General features: G+C 47.9%; 9 non-coding genes across 9 annotated transcripts; all 9 read left to right on the top strand.

The window, feature by feature from the left end:
• The first annotated feature begins 3869 nt into the window (after positions 1–3869).
• Trnai-aau (transfer RNA isoleucine (anticodon AAU)) lies at positions 3870–3943 on the top strand. The gene has a single exon. It is a non-coding gene; the product is annotated as a tRNA-Ile (tRNA).
• Positions 3944–9104: 5161 nt separating this feature from the next.
• Trnai-aau (transfer RNA isoleucine (anticodon AAU)) lies at positions 9105–9178 on the top strand. The gene has a single exon. It is a non-coding gene; the product is annotated as a tRNA-Ile (tRNA).
• Positions 9179–14387: 5209 nt separating this feature from the next.
• Positions 14388–14461, top strand: Trnai-aau (transfer RNA isoleucine (anticodon AAU)). Its single transcript has one exon. It is a non-coding gene; the product is annotated as a tRNA-Ile (tRNA).
• A 155-nt stretch (positions 14462–14616) lies between these two features.
• On the top strand, positions 14617–14690 carry Trnai-aau (transfer RNA isoleucine (anticodon AAU)). Its single transcript has one exon. It is a non-coding gene; the product is annotated as a tRNA-Ile (tRNA).
• Positions 14691–14844: 154 nt separating this feature from the next.
• On the top strand, positions 14845–14918 carry Trnai-aau (transfer RNA isoleucine (anticodon AAU)). The gene has a single exon. It is a non-coding gene; the product is annotated as a tRNA-Ile (tRNA).
• A 154-nt stretch (positions 14919–15072) lies between these two features.
• On the top strand, positions 15073–15146 carry Trnai-aau (transfer RNA isoleucine (anticodon AAU)). The gene has a single exon. It is a non-coding gene; the product is annotated as a tRNA-Ile (tRNA).
• A 154-nt stretch (positions 15147–15300) lies between these two features.
• On the top strand, positions 15301–15374 carry Trnai-aau (transfer RNA isoleucine (anticodon AAU)). The gene has a single exon. It is a non-coding gene; the product is annotated as a tRNA-Ile (tRNA).
• A 156-nt stretch (positions 15375–15530) lies between these two features.
• Trnai-aau (transfer RNA isoleucine (anticodon AAU)) lies at positions 15531–15604 on the top strand. Its single transcript has one exon. It is a non-coding gene; the product is annotated as a tRNA-Ile (tRNA).
• Positions 15605–15764: 160 nt separating this feature from the next.
• Positions 15765–15838, top strand: Trnai-aau (transfer RNA isoleucine (anticodon AAU)). Its single transcript has one exon. It is a non-coding gene; the product is annotated as a tRNA-Ile (tRNA).
• Positions 15839–18728: the final 2890 nt, after the last annotated feature.

The following is an 18728-nucleotide window of genomic DNA, read 5'->3' as shown; positions in this document are numbered from 1 at the left end:
ATTCTATAAGAAACAAAAAAGCGCTTTGGCAGAAGCCTTATGCGCTGTTTTACATGAGGCTTACGAAAAGAAAGAATTACCAGCATCCTTCAGAAGGTCGCACATTGTGTTGATTCCGAAAACTGACGATCCCACAAAACAACTGTTTATTGCATCATATGGACCGATAACCTTAGCGAATGTTGATTACAAGCTTTTCATGGGTGTGTTGGCCAGGCGACTTCAAACTGTTATTAAAGAAATAGTAGGACCCATCAAACCTGCGGCATCAAAGGAAGACGTATAACGACGAATATTCACATTGCAAGGAATATTTTGGAATGCTGTGAGGATTTTGAGAGTAGGTTAGCGATGCTACAAATAGATCTCGAGAAGGCATTTGACCGCGTGACTCACGAGATGCTTCTGTGCATTCTCGACTACGTAATAGTGGGATCTGTGGTTTTGGAGGGGTACGAATGGCGTACACAGGATGCACTACGAGGATTGTAGTCAATAAGCAACTCAGCAAAAGCATTCCGGTCTTATCAAGTGTCAAACAAGGATGTCCCGCGTCAGCTTTACTCTTCGTTATCTATTTAGAACCACTTTGTCAAAAAATGCTCCAGAATGAACGAGTTCGTGGTTTCCGCTTGATGACCGCGGAAGTCAGTGCTTGGTTACGCAGATGATATCGCGGTCTTTTGTAATGATCAAGAAAATGTCACAGTGGCAATAAGTGATGTCAAGTCATACTGCGAATGTACCGGTAGTAGAATTAATTGGAATAAATGTCTAGGTATCTGGCATGGAAACTGGCGAAGAACGCCCTCATTGTACGAAAACGTCACTTGGACGGTAACGCCTGACAAGTACTTAGGCGTACCGCTCCAACACTACCGGGACACAACAGAATATTGGAACGATGAAACGGAGCACCTACGCTTATGGTGCATCCAGACGAAGGACCGAATCCGGATTTTTAGCGGACGCGGACGACTATGCCACGGACCGTCCGGCTGCAGGCGCATCCACACGGCGGACGAAGCCCTAGCAGACGACAGTGCCACCGAGCCGGATTACTCTCGACCGCAGTCTCTGCGCTGGCTAGCAGCAGACTGGTTTGAGAGCTTCTTCCTACAAAATGGCGGCCAGCAAAAAGCGACGTTTGGCCGCGATGGCTGTTGTTCTGTTCGAGATTGACGAGGACTTTGATTTGTTTCCACGAAAACGGCGTTGTTGGCGGAAAGACTGGATGGGAAGGAAATAATAAGGGGTCTAAAACCTGCTCTACGAAGAGCTCCTGAAGAGTGACCTCGACGAATACCGGAGGCTGCTTCGCGTAATGGTGCATCCAGACGAAGGACCGAATCCGCATTTTTAGCGGACGCGGACGACTATGCCACGGACCGTCCGGCTGCAGGCGCATCCACACGGCGGACGAAGCCCTAGCAGACGACAGTGCCACCGAGCCGGATTACTCTCGACCGCAGCCTCTGCGCTGGCTAGCAGCAGACTGGTTTGAGAGTTTCTTCCTACAAAATGGCGGCCAGCAAAAAGCGACGTTTGGCTATGGTGTTCGAGATTGACGAGGACTTTGATTTGTTTCCACGAAAACGGCGTTGTTGGCGGAAAGACTGGATGGGAAGGAAATAATAAGGGGTATAAAACCTGCTCTACGAAGAGCTCCTGAAGAGTGACCTCGACGAATACCGGAGGCTGCTTCGCGTAAGCAGAGAGAAGTTTCTGCAACTGCTGTCGCGCGTGCGGCCCCGCATACGAAGGGAGGATACCGTTATGCGCCGTTCTATAACAGCGGAAACCACGGTGTAAGAAATATACTCTTACACCGTGCTGCATTTCACACTGCGGTACCTTGATTCAGGTAAGTATCACACGTTTCCAAGTTATTCCAGAGATCGTCGTGGTAAATGTATAGGTTGAAAACTGAGCTTGGTGCTGATCGAAGGCCGCTACACAAGTGTCTTTAAGTGCGTTCGTGTGGTAGTGTACAAGCTCAATCACGCCCGAAATATTCAATGCAGATCCACAGGGTTCACGTGGAAGGGGTATCACGAGTGAGCACAAGTTTTGTATGGCCGTGCTGTCGGCGCCGACTTTCTGCATAAACATGCATGAGATAATATTGATCTGTTTATACTTAACTACACCACTGAGTGTTATCGGTTTTCGCTGATACTCTATTCATTTACTGCTCTGAAATTACCAGATATCAGATGTATTTGTACACGTCCTACTTTTTTGTAGTCTGCTAGCGAGCAGTTGACTGAGATTTTTTTTCTTTCCAGGAGAGTCATTATTCCCTGATTGTGACGGTGTCCGTATAATCTGCACGGCTGAGGTCCCACAAAGTGGGAAACTCTTCCACGATGTGGTTGAAATAAAAGGTGGCATCATCGCACAAATTCATTGTTCATAGAAGTGAACGAAACCAGGAGCTATGAAGCACTGAAACCAGGCGCCAGCAAACAAAGTACTGATGCTGACTGCAATGCGGCTGTCCTCGAGCAAGAGAGACGTGTACTGGTAGCCAGACACTGCGTGTTTAAAAGTTAAAGCTGCGGCTTTACCCCGCCAGAATCCGGATGTGAAAAACGGCTTGGCGTTATCCGTCCGCGCGGCTCCCGGACGAGGCGCGGACGAGGCAAATCGCTGATGTGAGGTCACGTGACGCCCCGTCCGGCCCTGCAAATCCGGATTCGGTCCTTCGTCTGGATGCACCATAAGACGCAAAAATGGGGAGGTCGAGATTTTCCAATGTTTTCGCGAGCAAAGGTGTGCAACACATTTCTTGTTTCGCGAGTGTGGTATGTTCTTCAAGTGTTTTCTATGACACGTAATGCTGTTCAAAAGCCACACAGAGTGATGGCACTATTTGTGTGGGCTTCTACATGGGAAAGAACGAGTCGCACAAATTTTTTCCGCTCTGTGCGCAGTGGGGGACTTGGCCTGGTCCATCTGTTCTTGCGGCAGATCGTGGCTAGGTTTATTTTTTTACGCGATCAAGGGAATTGCTTCTTGAGAACAGTGTTACATGTGCGGTTGTCAAATTATTTGCCAGAATTTATTGTTTCAACGGTCCATGTCGAACAAAGACGACCAAGAGGTTATATGCGCGAGATCGTTGGGGCTTTCGAAATCCTAAAAGTGCGCTTTTCGATGGAATATGTCTCTGGAGTTACACGAAAGAAATTATACATGGATCTTATAGAAGCCATGTTGCCATTGCCTGTTTACCGATCACTGTACCCAAGAGGTCCCGGAGACGATGTTTTAGGCAGAGTCAAAAAGATGCCTGTGCGACCATCAGTCAAAACTTTCTTTTTCAAGCTACACAGTGGCACACTCCCTACCAAACCTTGGCTGCGAGAAAAAAGGCATATTTGTTGCCTGGTCTGTAGACTGCATCATCTGCAAAAAGCCGGAGACAGTTGAACACATATTTCTGGATTCTAGTGATGCAGTCTTTCTCTGGGACATCCTTCAGAGGACCTTGAAGAAAGACTTGCCCGTAACACCGTACGGCATCCGTTCTCTGCCTGTCAAAAACGTAGGGGGTGTGCCCTACGATATCTTCATGGCACTCGTACTCCACAGCGTGTGGAGGACGCGGATGGCCGTGCGCAACGAGGACCTGAATGCTCGATCGGCATGAGAGAATTTCATCGAAAGTGTAGAATACTTGAGAGAAGTGTACAAAGTTGAAAATGAGAAGCCGGAGTGGTACCCCCTTTTGGGGGAACTACCTTTGATGAAGCGATTGCGTTTTTAACCCCTCACGTGCTGAAAGTTATGTGACAGCACTTTTATATGTGACAATGCACTGTACATGATTGTTTTATATGCCAAGTAGGCAATAAAGAAAAAAAAGCCTGCTAGCTCAGTCGGTTAGAGCGTCGTGCTAATAACGCGAAGGTCGTAGGTTCGATCCCTGCGCAGGCCATGGTGTTCCTTTTTATGCGCACTCTAACGCCTTCAGTCGTTATTTTTACTTTTTCTTTATGCGCAGTAGGTTTTTTTGTCTCGCGCAGCCGCCACCCACGCGCCACAAGGGCGACTCACATATGTCGTTTAACTGCTTCATCTATCTTCGCATGTGGCCTGCTAGCTCAGTGGATTCCACTTCCGGCCGCGAAAGCCCACGGACGTGTTTTCATGTGCTCCAAGGGGGCGGTCTTAGCGGCTCAGTCGAGCCGCGGTAACAGGAATGCTGCTATGGATTGCCAAGACTACCAAGTCATTTTGCCGCCTCTGCCTACAGGACCATGCGTAGCCAACACGCTATTTCTTCACGGAGACGTAAAGGCAAGACCCTACCGAGTTGAGGATTTCCGAGACACGCTGGTTCGCCTGGGAGTGCTCCCCGAGGTTGAGGCCTTGGGGGCCTTCCAGATGAACCACGTGTGGGCAGTTACGTTTAGAAGCCCAGAGGCAATGAAGAAGATGCTGGACCTCGGTGACATTATGGTGAAGGAGCGTCGCTGCCTGGTGGTCAACCCAGACAGCCAGGATGTGCGGCTCAAGATCTACTGGCTTCTGCACAACGTGCAAGATGAGGACGTGCGTGCCGCGCTCGCCCCTTTTGGGAAGGTCACCGAGGTGTTCAAGGAACGGTGGCGCGTTCAAGGCATCACTGATAAAGGTTCGTCAACTCGCACGGTATCCCTGAAGCTCAAATCCGGTGTTACCATTGACGACCTCCCGCACCAACTTCAGATCTCCTTCATGTCGCCGGAGATCTGAAGTTGGTGGCGCCTGGGCTGGTGGCGCCTGGGCGTACCCCGCTGTGCCTGAGGTGCAACCGCACAGGCCATATCAGGCGAGAGTGTCGCGTGCCACGCTGTGCTATGTGTCGCCGCTTCGGGCATGACGAAAGCTCGTGCGTGCGAACATACGCCAACGTGGCGGGACCATCTAAAAGTGATGAAGTCATCCAGGAGCACACAATGGACGCAGTCGACGTTGAAGAGGCCGCTGGAAGGGACGGCGTGGTGCAAAGCCCCGCTCCGAAGGACGGCACTCGTGAGCCTGAGAAGAATATGGACACCAAAGAAGTTGCAAAGAAGTCCTCTCCAACTGAAGCCAAAGAAAACCTTGCCGACAAGGATGACAAGAACAAGACAGTCAACGAGCCTGCCGAACCACTCGGACACACTCCAAGTCCTATGGACACGACGGAACCACTCAAAGGAGCAGGTCCGTTAAAACGCCCGCTTGACAATACCGTGAAAAATGACGAAAGATCAACTGAAGCAAGCCACTAAGAACCACTTGCGAAAACACCGACTGGGCGCCGGTTAAGCTTCAAGCCAGCCCCCAACATCCCAGCGGACAGAAAAGGGCCAGCGTCGGGACCGACGTGAACCCGCAGCCAGTGTTCGCAGTATGTGGGCGTACTGCGGTGGGGGAGGGGAGGGGGGTGGTGACTCCAAAATTGTTTTCGACCGAGGCTGACATCGAGCTGCCGGATAAGACGACGGAGGATGTGAAGACTGACGTCGCATGCGAACGAAGTGAGTGTCAACTGTGGCATGTAGTCTGCTTAAGAGAGATTTCGGTCTGACGCGCCTTCTCACATTGCCATGGAAATACACCTAGACACAGCATTACGATTTGGTACAATTAATGTTCGAGGCCTCGCAGGAAGGCGCAAGCAATACCAGCTTCGTCGCCTGTTCATGGAAAAGAACCTTGACGTAATCGCTGTACAAGAAACAAAAGTCGATAGTGAAGAAGGAACGGATCGAATGCTGGATCCATTTAGGTTACGTTTCTACGTATGTGTGTCCCACGCAGTCGGTACTGCAGGCGGTTGTGCACTATTTCCGAGAAGCGCTTTAGGCTTCTCGGTAGAAAGCGTCTACACAGACGAGGGTGGTCGACTAATTGTTTGCGATGTGTGTTTTGCTGATTTGAAATGGCGGATTATTTGCTTGTATGCACCCAATAAGGTGAACGAGCGCAAGGCTTTCTTTGAAAGTGTTGAAGCCCATTTGCAGTGTGATGAAATTGTTGTGATGATGGGTGATTTCAATTGCGTCTGTAACGTAAAAGACAGGGTTGGAAGCCCGCCTATTCATGATGCAAGTGCGCGGTACTTGAATCTGGCGATAGAAAACTACAATTTAGAGGACGTTGGGGGTGTGATGGCCAATGCAGATACGACACCGTTCACCCACTATCAGCGAAATAGTCACGCCAGGTTGGATCGCGCCTACATATCGGCAGATCTAATACCACTGTGTAATCTATAGGAAGTGAGCCATGTTTCCTTTTCTGACCACAGCTTAGTTATTTTTGCTGTTGGCCCGAAAAAGTCGACTGGTTTCAACTGGGAATTGTGGAAATTTAATGTGAAGCTCCTTGAAGATGAATCATTTTTGATCGGCGTTAATGATAGACTTCAAGTATGGTTCAAAACACAACACAAAAGTCATGCAGAAGCGTGGGAGCATTTTAAACAAGAAGTCAAAATGTTCGCTATAGAAAGGTCCGGTGCCTTGCGACGAGAGGAAAAGAAAGAAGAAGTAGAAATGCAAACGAATCTAAATTTTTATTTATGCCTAGAAAATAATAGCCCTGGAAGGTATACGAAAGAAATAAAGGAAATTAAATCCCAGTTGGAATTAGTCGAAGCTGAAAGATACAAAGGTGCGGTCATACGAGCACGCGCGGAAAAGTTATGGTGCGGCGAACAGCCGACGAAGCGTTCACTCGGTGACGAACGAGCTTATGCCTCGCGGAATGAGATAACAGCCGTAACATATGGCAGTGTGGTTGTACGAGACAAAGAAACCATACGCCGGGCCTTTTATGAGCATTACTGCGAACTGCTAGGGCATGAGCCTATTCGGGAAGAAGGATTTGAAAATGAATTCTTGCCACTATTGCCAAGCCTTGAGGGTGAAGTAACGAAAAGGCTTGAAGAATCAATCACTGTAGAAGAAATAAAATGGGCGATTGACTCGCTCAGCTCCGGAAAAACGCCAGGGCCAGACGGTCTCAGCTCCGCTTTCTACCAAGCCTTTAAGTAGGACATAGCCATTCCCTTACATAAAGTAATTACGGAAGCTTATGAGAATTGTGTGCTCCCTCCTTCTTTTCGTCAGAGTCACACGGTGTTGATACCCAAGTCTGAAGACACTCACGCATTGTTGTCGGTACGGGCGTACCGCCCGATAAGTCTCACAAACACAGATTATAAAATATACACCAAGGTTCTTGCACAGAGACTCCAAAATGTTATACAACAATTAGTAGGGCCCCACCAGACTTGTGGCATAAGAGGACGATCTATTTTCACCAACATACATGTAGCGAGAACAATATTGGAAAGTTGTGACGCTTTCTCAGATAGGGTGGCACTGTTGCAACTTGAACTGGAGAAAGCGTTCGATAGAGTGTCGCACGAAACACTCTTTCTTGTTTTGGAACATGCCAACATAGGTTCTGTTCTTCTGCAAGGTGTTAAAATGTGTTACGATGGGGTATCTACAAAACTAATAGTTAAAAAACAGCCAACGGCTAGGATAGAAGTTAAGTCCGCTCTGCGCCAAGGATGTGCCTTATCGCCTTTACTTTTTGCCTTATACATTGAACCATTTTGCTTAAAGGTTATTAGTAGTACTATCATAAAGGGATTTTCGATGGCCTCCAGAGAAGTTAAGATTTTAGCCTACGCGGACGATATCGCCCTATTCTGTCGAGACAAGGAAAGCGTCTCTAATGCAGTACAGGTAGCAAACAGATTCTGCAAGGTCACCGGAAGTGCGATAAACTGGAGCAAATCATTGGGAATCTGGCATGGTAATTGGAACGATAAAGCAGAATTTTTTGAAAATATGCAGTGGACCGTGACACCTGCGCGGTACCTTGGAGTACCGCTACAACAGTACCGTGATACAAAGGATTATTGGCAAGAAGAAGTAGAGCAAGTTAAAGTTAAAGCAACAAAGTTTGGAGGTAGGAATTTGTCGATTTTCGCGCGATCAACAGTATGCAATCTTTTTCTTTTTGCGAAAATCTGGTATGTGCTGCAAGCACTGTGCGTGTCAAGAATGACCATCCAAAAGATACACAGAGCATATGCTGTTTTTATATGGGATCCACATGGGAGAGAACCAGTCGCACGAATTTATTTCGATCAGTGAAGTCTGGGCGCCTTGGGTTGGTGCATTTGTTTTTGAGGCAAGTTGTCTCGAGATTTATTTTCCTGCGAGATCAGAAGGATCCCTTTTTGCGAACAGTGTGCTAAGTAAGTTTACGAGATGTGTTACCTCAGTTTATCGTATCCTCAAGATCGGCAAATGGTGCAAGTCTCCGCGGCTTTTTATGGGAGGTAGCTTGGTCCGTGGAATTCTTGTGTGCTCGCTTTTCATTTGATTATCTTGCTATTGTTGGAAGGAAAAAATTGTACAAGGATCTAGTAGATATTTGCATGCCGGTTCCTTTGTACCGTTCTATGTATTCAGCGACCACAGGAGTGGACGTATTGAAGCGAGTGAAACGGATGCCAGTGCGGTCTGGGGTCAAAACTTTCTTCTTCCAACTGCATATTTGAACTCTTCCCGTCAAACCTTGGCTACAACAAAAAGGCCTTTTTGTGGCGTGGTCCATAAACTGCATCTTGTGTAGGAAACCCGAGACAATAGAACACTTTTTCTTGGATTGCTCGGACGCACTTTTCCTGTGGGACATTCTGCAACGTACACTGAAAAAGGATTTACCTGTCACACCGTACGGCATCCGTTTCCTTCCAATTGCGAGTGAAGATGGTGTTCCTTATGACATGTTTATGGCGCTGACTCTACACAGCCTGTGGAAAACGCGCATGGATGTCAGGCATGAACGTCTGGTTATTCGCTCAGCTAGGGAGCATTTTATTGAAAGTATTTTGTTCTTGCGCGAGGCTTGCAATGCACGACTAGCTAAGCCTGAATGGGCAACTTTGTTAGATGTACTCGTTTGTCTAAAGCGTTTTTAACATAGTGCGCCAGCCAATTGACGGCAGGCGTTTATACCACCAGAGCATTGTAAATATCATATTCGCTTCATGTGTTTGTGTGTTTGTATCTTTGTCAAAGAACGGCAATAAAGAAAAAAAAAGCCTGCTAGCTCAGTCGGTTAGAGCGTCGTGCTAATAACGCGAAGGTCGTAGGTTCGATCCCTGCGCAGGCCATGGTGTTCCTTTTTATGCGCACTCTAACGCCTTCAGTCGTTATTTTTACTTTTTCTTTATGCGCAGTCGGTTTTTTTGTCTCGTGCATCCGGCACCCACGCGCCGCAAGGGTGACTCACATTTGTCGTTTAACTGCTTCATCTATCTTCTCATGTGGCCTGCTAGCTCAGTCGGATTCTACTTCCGGCTACCGTTCGGTAGGGACGCGGAATGTCTTGCTCCGGTGGAGCGGTGTTTGCGGCTCAGCCGAGCCGCGGAAACAGGATTATTGCCGATGAAGACAAGGAATACCAAGTTGTTTTGCCGCAATTGCCAACAGGACCCTGCGTTTTGAATACTGTTTTCCTTCACGGGGATGTGACCGCTAGGCCTTTACGCGCCGAAGATTTCAGGGACACGCTGGCTCGTCTGGGACTGCTGCCCGAGGTTGTTAGCTTGGGGGCGTTCCAGATGAACCACGTTTGGGCGGTTACGTTCAGGAGCTCGGAGGCGACGAAGAAAATGTTGGCGTTCGGCGAAATTATGGTGAAAGAAAGAAGATGCCTAGTGCTGGACCCTGCAAGTCAGGAGGTACGCGTGAAGGTGTTCTGGCTCCTTCACCATGTCCCGGACGAAGACGTCCGTGCGGCTCTCGCCCCTTATGGAAAAGCCACTGACGTGGCGAGACAACGCTGGCGGGTGCAAGGCATCACGGACAAAGGGTCGACAACGCGCACCGTAACCTTGAAGCTCAAGGCGGGCGTGACCATCGACGATCTGCCACATCAGTTTCGAGTGGCCGGTATGATGGCACTTCTCGTGGCCCCTGGAAGGGCTCCGTTGTGCCTGAGGTGCAACCGCACAGGACATATAAGGCGGGAGTGCCGCGTACCCCGTTGTGCCCTTTGCCGGCGCTTTGGGCACGATGAGAGCCAGTGTGTGCGGACGTATGCGAACATCGCAGGCCCTGCGAAGATCGACGAGGTCATTGAAGAGCACGTCATGGATGCCGCTGACGCTGAGGAAGCGGCTGGCGGTCTCAGCGGTACGCAAAACACAAAGGTGAAAGGCGTGGGTACGCCTGACGAGTCTACCGAAATCGTCAAAGCCAGAAAGGAAGGTAAAGTGCAAGGAGCAGAGCCAGCCGCGGAAACGCCGGCCAGGGACGCAGCGACTAAGGTCGCCACAAAGGACTGCAATAAAGAGAAAGTGAGGACGCCAACAGACAAGGAAACCCCTATGGACACCAGCGGTGCGGCAGCGAAAAGGACCCTTGAGGAAAGCAATGACGGTGAACCAGGGGCTCAAAGCGAGGTGGCTCAATGCGAGCCTCCCTTGAAGACCACCAATGTCCGTCGACCAACGCTGAAGCCGGCACCGAACTTGCCACCCGACAGGAAACCGTCGGTGCCGGCGCCGACATAGTGTGATAATGTGTGTACCAGTGTTACTTTTCTTTTTTGCCGGAGTGGGTGGGGGGGAGGGGTGGGGTGGCGGGGCTTGCTTGGGGTGGTGTGGCAAAGGGCCACTGCAACAAGGCACAATTTGCACGATGAAATCCATAGATATGGCATCCAACGACGGCAGTCCAGAGGATGGTTTTCGCTGCGCAGTACCAGGAAACGTGAGTGTGCAGCTAGTTGTGTGCAAAGAGTGTCGTCGGTCCGTTCTTTCTTCATAGCATAATGAATCCCACAGATATCACGATACGAGTAGGTAGTATTAATGTAAGGGGCCTTGGGTCTAAACGAAAACAGTACCAGCTAAGCAGACTGTTCATGGAAACTGATCTAGATATTATCGCCGTGCAGGAAACTAAAGTCGAAAGTGAAGAAGGAACGGACCGTATGGTAGATGCGTTTCGGCCACGGTATTATGTGTGTGTATCACATTCTGTTGGTAAAGCTGGTGGGTGCGCCCTTTTTATTCGGAGTGCACTGAACATAGTTATTGAAAATGTTGTGTGTGACGTTAATGGCCGTCAAATAGTGTGCGACTTTGTAAATGGAGCGGTGAAGTGGCGAGCGATATGTGTTTACGCACCTAACAAAGTATGTGAGCGCAAGGTGTTCTTTGAAGGCCTTAAAAGTCAATTGAATTGTCAAAGCAACATTTTATTGATGGGAGACTTCAACTGTGTTTGCTATGCTGAGGACCGAGTGCTAAGCCCTACCGTTCACGACGCAAGCGCGCAATTTTTAGCCACGAGTATAAGCGAAGGCAACTTGGTAGATGTGGGTTATGTCATGGGATATGGCTCGACTCCTAAGTTCACGCATTTTCAAGGAGCCAGCCATGCACGATTGGATAGGATATACTTGACAGCTGACTTTGTCACAATGTGTAGCAGCTATGAGGTCAAATCTGTGTGTTTCAGTGACCACTGTTTAGTTATGTTGGCGTTGGGACCTAGAAAACCAAAATTTAACTGGGCGTTGTGGAAGTTAAATTCCAAACTGCTAGATGACGAACTTTTCGTTAAGAAAGTTAAGCATAACATTCAGAACCTTTTAGAGAAGGACTGTAAAAGTATTGCGGAAGCATGGGAATGTTTCAAGCAGGAAACGAAGTTAATGGCAATGGAAAGATCATGCACATTACGCCGGGAGGAAAAAAGAAAAGTAAAAGAGTTACAATGCCAACTTGACTTCTACCTAACTATGGAAAGTTCTTGCCCAGGTATCTTTGCGAAGGGAATAAAAGAAGTAAAAGTTCAGTTAGAAAGCGTTGATCAAGAAAAGTATCGAGGTGCGGTTATACGTGCGCGCGCAGAAAGATTATGGTGCGGTGAAAATCCGACAAAAAAAGCGCTTTCGGACGAAAGGAGCTACGCTTCACGAAACGAGATAAGAGCCATCACATATCGAAACGAAATTGTTCGAGAGAACGAATACATTCAGCGGGCTTTTCATGAGCATTACAGCGAGTTGTTAGGCACTGAACGAGAGCTTGCGGAAGGATTCGAAAAGCACTTTTTGAAGCTTCTTCCAAAGTTGGATGACGATGTAAGGCTGAATCTCGAGCAGCCAATTACTGTCGCTGAAATAGAACACGCCATAAATGAGTTAGCGGTAAATAAATCACCAGGCCCTGACGGATTAGGCGCAGCTTTTTATAAGGCTTTTAAAAAGGATATGGCCATAATTTTACATGAGTTAATTAATGAGGCATATGAGAAGCAAGTACTACCACCGTCCTTTCATGAGAGTCATGTAGTATTAATACCGAAGAGCGACGACCCTCAAACTTTACTTTCGGTGCGGGCATATCGCCCTATTAGCCTTACAAATACGGACGACAAAATATACACAAAAGTTCTCGGGAGGCGACTGCAGTCAGTCATACAGAAGTTAGTAGGAGCACATCAAACGTGTGGAATAAAAGGACGGTCTATTATGACTAACATTCACGTGGCACGAACGGTCCTCGAGTGTTGCGATGCCTTTTCAGAGAAGGTCGCAATACTACAGTTAGATTTGGAAAAGGCCTTCGATAGGGTGGCGCATGAAATCCTTTTTCTTGTACTTGAACATGCGAATGTTGGATCTGTGTTGACAGAAGGTGTTAAAATGTGCTATGATCAAATAGTTTCTAAGATTATAATTAATAAGACATTAACAGAAAGTATACAACTCAAATCATCTGTGAGACAGGGATGTTGTTTGTCGCCGTTGCTTTTTGCATTATACTTGGAGCCTTTCTGTTTAAAGGTGCTTTCGTGTAGCGATATCGTAGGTTATAGGGTAGGTTCTAGTGAAATAAAGCTACTAGCATACGCAGATGATGTAGCAGTGTTTTGTAGCGATAAAGACAGCGTCACTAAAGCGGTCGACGTGGCAAGAAATTTCTGTAAAATGTCAGGGAGTGTTATTAATTGGGGAAAATCAGTAGGACTATTGCACGGGGCTTGGGAAGACATTCCCACTGAAATAGAAAGTGTACATTGGACGTCTTCGCCTATGAGGTACCTCGGTGTAACGCTACAGCATTTCAGGGACACGAAAGTCTACTGGAAAGAGCAATGCGCAAAAGTTAAGGAAAAAACAAAAAAGTTTGGTGGAAGGGACCTTTCCATGTTCACGAGAGCAACAGTATGCAACCTCTTTCTTGTCGCTAAGATTTGGTTCGTACTACAGGCCCTCTGCGCATCTACAACGAGCATACAAAAAATGCACCGGGAATTTGCCGTCTTTATCTGGGGATCTGTGTGGGAGCGTACGAGCCGTACCAATTTGTTCACCTCAGTTAAGCGAGGTGGCCTTGGCCTAGCTCACTTGTTCTTGAGGCAAGTGGTTTCGCGATTTCTGTATTTGCGCGATCAAAAAAATGTTTTTCTGTTAACTGTGTTTCAAGAACGTCTGAGTGACGTTTTACCAAATTATATTGTGTCAACTAAACTAGCGAGAACAAATATTATCAAGGGCTTTCTGCGTGAAGTTGTATGGGCTTACCAATTTTTGTGCTCGCGTTTTTCTTTAGAGTATTTGAGTAGTGTTAAGCGCAAAAAGCTATACAAAGATATTGTTGAGATATGTCTGCCTTTACCAATTTATAGGACCAAATTTTGCATAGAAAGTGGAGCAAAGTGGAGCCACGAGGGCGCTGTAAGGTACTCATAAATAAATAAATAAATAAAAAAAAGGGTAAAGCGGATGCCCGTGCGCTCGTCAGCCAAGTCCTTTTTCTTTCAACTTCACAGTGAAACGTTACCGGTTAAGCCATGGCTCAAAGAGAAAGGCCTGTTTGTAGCATGGTCAGTAAACTGTTTAAGATGCAGAAAACCAGAAACAATAGAACCCATATTTCTGGACTGCTCCGATGCAGTGTTCTTGTGGGACGTTCTTAAACGTACATTAAAGAAGGAACTACCGGTGACGCCGTATGGAATCCGCTTTCTCCCTACATCTAATGATAATGGAGTGCCTCATGATATGTTCATGTTATTGTGTCTTCATAGTCTATGGAAGACTCGAATGGCGGTACGCCATGAGCATATTAGAATCCAATCTGCAAGGGAAAACTTTATAGAGAGCATGCTCCTAATGCGAGAGGTGTACAAGGCAAGAAACGAGGACAATGAATGAATTTCAGTATTAGATGAACTGGCATCTATCAAGTGCTTTTAAATACCTAGCGTCAGCCTAAGTGTGGCAGGCGCTTTTAAACTTCTTTACATTGTTTTTCTTGACATCTGTAAATGTGTTGCAAACCGGCAATAAAGAAAAAAAAAAGCCTGCTAGCTCAGTCGGTTAGAGCGTCGTGCTAATAACGCGAAGGTAGAAGGTTCGATCCCTGCGCAGGCCATGGTGTTCCTTTTTATGCGCACTCTAAAGCCTTCAGTCGTTATTTTTACTTTTTATTTATGCGCAGTCGGTTTTTTTGTCTCGTGCATCCGCCACCCACGCGCCGCAAGGGCGACTCACATTTGTCGTTTAACTGCTTCATCTATCTTCTCATGTGGCCTGCTAGCTCAGTCGGTTAGAGCGTCGTGCTAATAACGCGAAGGTCGTAGGTTCGATCCCTGCGCAGGCCATGGTGTTCTTTTTTTGCGCACTCTAAAGCCTTCAGTCGTTATTTTTACTTTTTCTTTATGCGCAATCGGTTTTTTTGTCTCGCGCAGCCGCCACCCACGCGCCGCAAGGGCGACTCACATTTGTCGTTTAACTGCTTCATCTATCTTCTCATGTGGCCTGCTAGCTCAGTCGGTTAGAGCGTCGTGCTAATAACGCGAAGGTCGTAGGTTCGATCCCTGCGCAGGCCATGGTGTTCCTTTTATGCGCACTCTAAAGCCTTCAGTCGTTATTTTTACTTTTTCTTTATGCGCAATCGGTTTTTTTGTCTCGCGCAGCCGCCACCCACGCGCCGCAAGGGCGACTCACATTTGTCGTTTAACTGCTTCATCTATCTTCTCATGTGGCCTGCTAGCTCAGTCGGTTAGAGCGTCGTGCTAATAACGCGAAGGTCGTAGGTTCGATCCCTGCGCAGGCCATGGTGTTCCTTTTATGCGCACTCTAAAGCCTTCAGTCGTTATTTTTACTTTTTCTTTATGCGCAATCGGTTTTTTTGTCTCGCGCAGCCGCCACCCACGCGCCGCAAGGGCGACTCACATTTGTCGTTTAACTGCTTCATCTATCTTCTCATGTGGCCTGCTAGCTCAGTCGGTTAGAGCGTCGTGCTAATAACGCGAAGGTCGTAGGTTCGATCCCTGCGCAGGCCATGGTGTTCCTTTTTATGCGCACTCTAAAGCCTTCAGACGTAATTTTTACTTTTTCTTTATGCGCAGTCGGTTTTTTTTGTCCCACGCAGCCGCCACCCACGCGCCACAAGGGCGACTCACATTTGTCGTTTAACTGCTTCATCTATCTTCTCATGTGGCCTGCTAGCTCAGTCGGTTAGAGCGTCGTGCTAATAACGCGAAGGTCGTAGGTTCGATCCCTGAGCAGGCCATGGTGTTCCTTTTATGCGCACTCTAAAGCCTTCAGTCGTTATTTTTACTTTTTCTTTAGGCGCAGTCGGTTTTTTTTTTTTTGTCCCGTGCAGCCGCCACCCACGCGCCACAAGGGCGACTCACATTTGTCGTTTAACTGCTTCATCTATCCTCTCATGTGGCCTGCTAGCTCAGTCGGTTAGAGCGTCGTGCTAATAACGCGAAGGTCGTAGGTTCGATCCCTGCGCAGGCCATGGTGTTCCTTTTATGCCTACTCTAAAGCCTTCAGTCGTTATTTTTACTTTTTCTTTATGCGCAGTCGGTTTTTTTTGTCCCGCGCAGCCGCCACCCACGCGCCACAAGGGCGACTCACATTTGTCGTTTAACTGCTTCATCTATCTTCTCATGTGGCCTGCTAGCTCGGCAATTCCACTTCCGGCCACCGTAGTGTACGGTCGTGTAATGTCGAGCTCCTTTGGAGCAGCGAATGCGGCCCAGCAGGGCCGCGGAAACAGGACAGATGCCCAGGAGTCTAAAGACTATGACATTATTTTGCCTCAACTGCCATCAGGTTCTTCTGTTTTAAATACTTTATTCCTTCACGGCAGCGTGAAAGCCAGGCCTTTTCGAGCTGAGGACTTCCGAGACACTTTGAATCGTCTGGAATTGGTTCCCGAGGTGGTTGCCTTGGGGGCGTTTCAGATGAATCACGTATGGGCGGTGACCTTCAAGAATGCGGAAGGAATGAAAAAGTTGCTCGCAGTCACCGACCTGACTGTCAAGAATCACTGCTGCCTCGTGATTACCGAGCACCCATACTGTGCGCCTAAGGCTTTATTGGCTGCTTTACCACATGCCTGATGAAGACGTGCGCACCGCTCTCGCACCGTATGGGAAGGTGACGGATGTTTGCAGAGAGCATTGGCGTGTACCAGGACTCGGCGATAAAGGCTCTTCAACACGGACGGTTAGTCTGCAACTAAAGGCTGGCCTTACTTTGGACGACCTGCCACACCAGCTACGAGTGTCTGGCATTATGGCCCTTGTTGTTGTACCTGGAAGGCCGCCGCTGGGCATATTCGCCGAGATTGCCGCGTCCCAAGGTGCAAGCTTTGTCGGCGCTTCGGACATGATGATAGCCAGTGCGCTAAGACCTACGCGAGCGTGGCCAGCCAAAGGAGCCGGGAGGACCCCGCAGAGCACATCATGGACGAGGTGGACGCGCCGGAGGCAGAGGGAGACAAGGTCAGCGAGCCTATATCTCCAGCAGTTGAAACTTCCGAAGGAGAGAATGTGAAAAGTGTTCAAAGTGAAAATGGTGATGTGCCATGTGTACAGCAGGAAACGGCCACCCCAACGTGCGTGGGCAAAGACGCCCCTGACACCGCTCCGCCCTCACCGGGTAATGACGAAGAATACATGGACGTCGCAAGCAGCTCGTCTGCGAAGCGGCCCCACGGGCAAGTCTCCGACGGCGACGACGGTTCTAGTGAGAAGGTGCAGGAGCCACCCAGAAAAGACATTCCGTACCGCCGTTCATCCTTTAAACCAAAGCCTAACGTTCCGCCGGATTCCCATCCGACGGTAACGAAGGCGCCCCCGTAATAACGAGGGCGTCGTCGAGCAATGCTGTTGTGCAAGGTGAGGGACGGACTCTCTACATTGGTAAAGTGTGGCCGTCTTTGTTTTTTGTTATTATGAAAGGTTCTCGCACTACTGCGAATCGGCAAAATGCAAGGATTTAGTTAACCTAGAGGCCCAGTTCTCTCTTTCGGAATAAACAACAAAACAAGGATGGATTCAAAATCAAAAGTAGCACTACGCATTGGTACGCTTAATGTCCGAGGCCTCGGGGCCAGAAGGCGGCAGTACCAGGTCAGCCGGTTATTGCACGACAATGATTTGGGCATAGTCGCTCTACAGGAAACAAAAATTGAAAGTGAAGAACGAACGGATCGAATGCTCGAACCATTTAGAGCTCGATACAATGCTTGCGTTTCTCACGCTGTCGGTAATTCCGGTGGCTGCGTTTTGCTATTGCGGAAATCTTTAGAAATTGTTGTGCAATCTGTATTTGTTTGTCATGAAGGTCGAATGATCGTGTGTGATTTCTCGCTCTGGGATGCTGAATGGCGGGCAATTTGCATATACGCCCCAAATAATGAAAGAGAACGCCGCGACTTCTTTGAAAATCTAGAAGTGTATATGAAATCTGAGCGCTATGTCATCTTGCTGGGAGATTTCAACTGTGTTTGTTTCACTGAAGACCGCAATAGCTATTCGCTAGTTCGTGATCACAGTGCGCTTTTTTTGCTCGCAGCAGTCCAAGAGCATGAATTAGAGGATGTTGGTGCTATGTTTCGCGGTGGAATGCAGTCTGTGTTTACGCATTTCCAAAGGGGCAGTCACGCTCGATTAGATCGAGCATATGTATCAGCGAGACTGGTTCCGTTGTGCAGTGGCTATGATGTGAGCCACGTATCTTTCAGTGACCATAGTCTCGTTATGTTCTCCCTTGGCAAAAGAAAAGAAACCGAGCTTTCAATTGGGACTTATGGAAATTCAATGTCAAGCTTCTGGACGATGCAACCTTCTCGAGTTTGTAAACGTTCGTTTACGAGAGATGCTTGCTTGCGAATCCGGAGGGTTCATAACGATGTGGGAAGAATTTAAACAGGACTTTAAAATAACAGCCATTGATAGGGCCTCTATATTACGCTATAATGAAAAAAGAAAGGAAAATGAACTCCGAAGTAAGCTGAACAAAATGTTGTCGATAAAATGCGCACAGCCAGGCGAGTTGTCAAATGAGATAAGGAACGTAAAAAATGAGCTTGAAATCCTTGATGTCGAGAAATATAAAGGGTCAGTCATACGTGCGCGCGCAGAGCATTTGTGGCTGGGGGAAACGCCCACAAGAAGGGCTTTGACCGAAGAGAAAAGATACGCGTCACAAAATGAAATAAAAGAAATTGAATATGGTGACGTACGTAGTAGCGATAGTGATACAATACAGCGTGCCTTCACCGAACACTACCGAGAGTTGTTGAGCTGCAAAGGACTAGTGGAAGCTGGTTTTGACATGGAATATCTGCCTTTAATGCCGAGGCTAGATGAGGACGTAAAAACCGTTCTTGAGGCAAC

Source organism: Dermacentor silvarum, chromosome 1 (genome assembly GCF_013339745.2).
Source record: "Dermacentor silvarum isolate Dsil-2018 chromosome 1, BIME_Dsil_1.4, whole genome shotgun sequence".
In the NCBI taxonomy this organism is placed as follows: domain Eukaryota; kingdom Metazoa; phylum Arthropoda; class Arachnida; order Ixodida; family Ixodidae; genus Dermacentor; species Dermacentor silvarum.
This window is presented reverse-complemented; position numbering and strand designations above follow the sequence as displayed.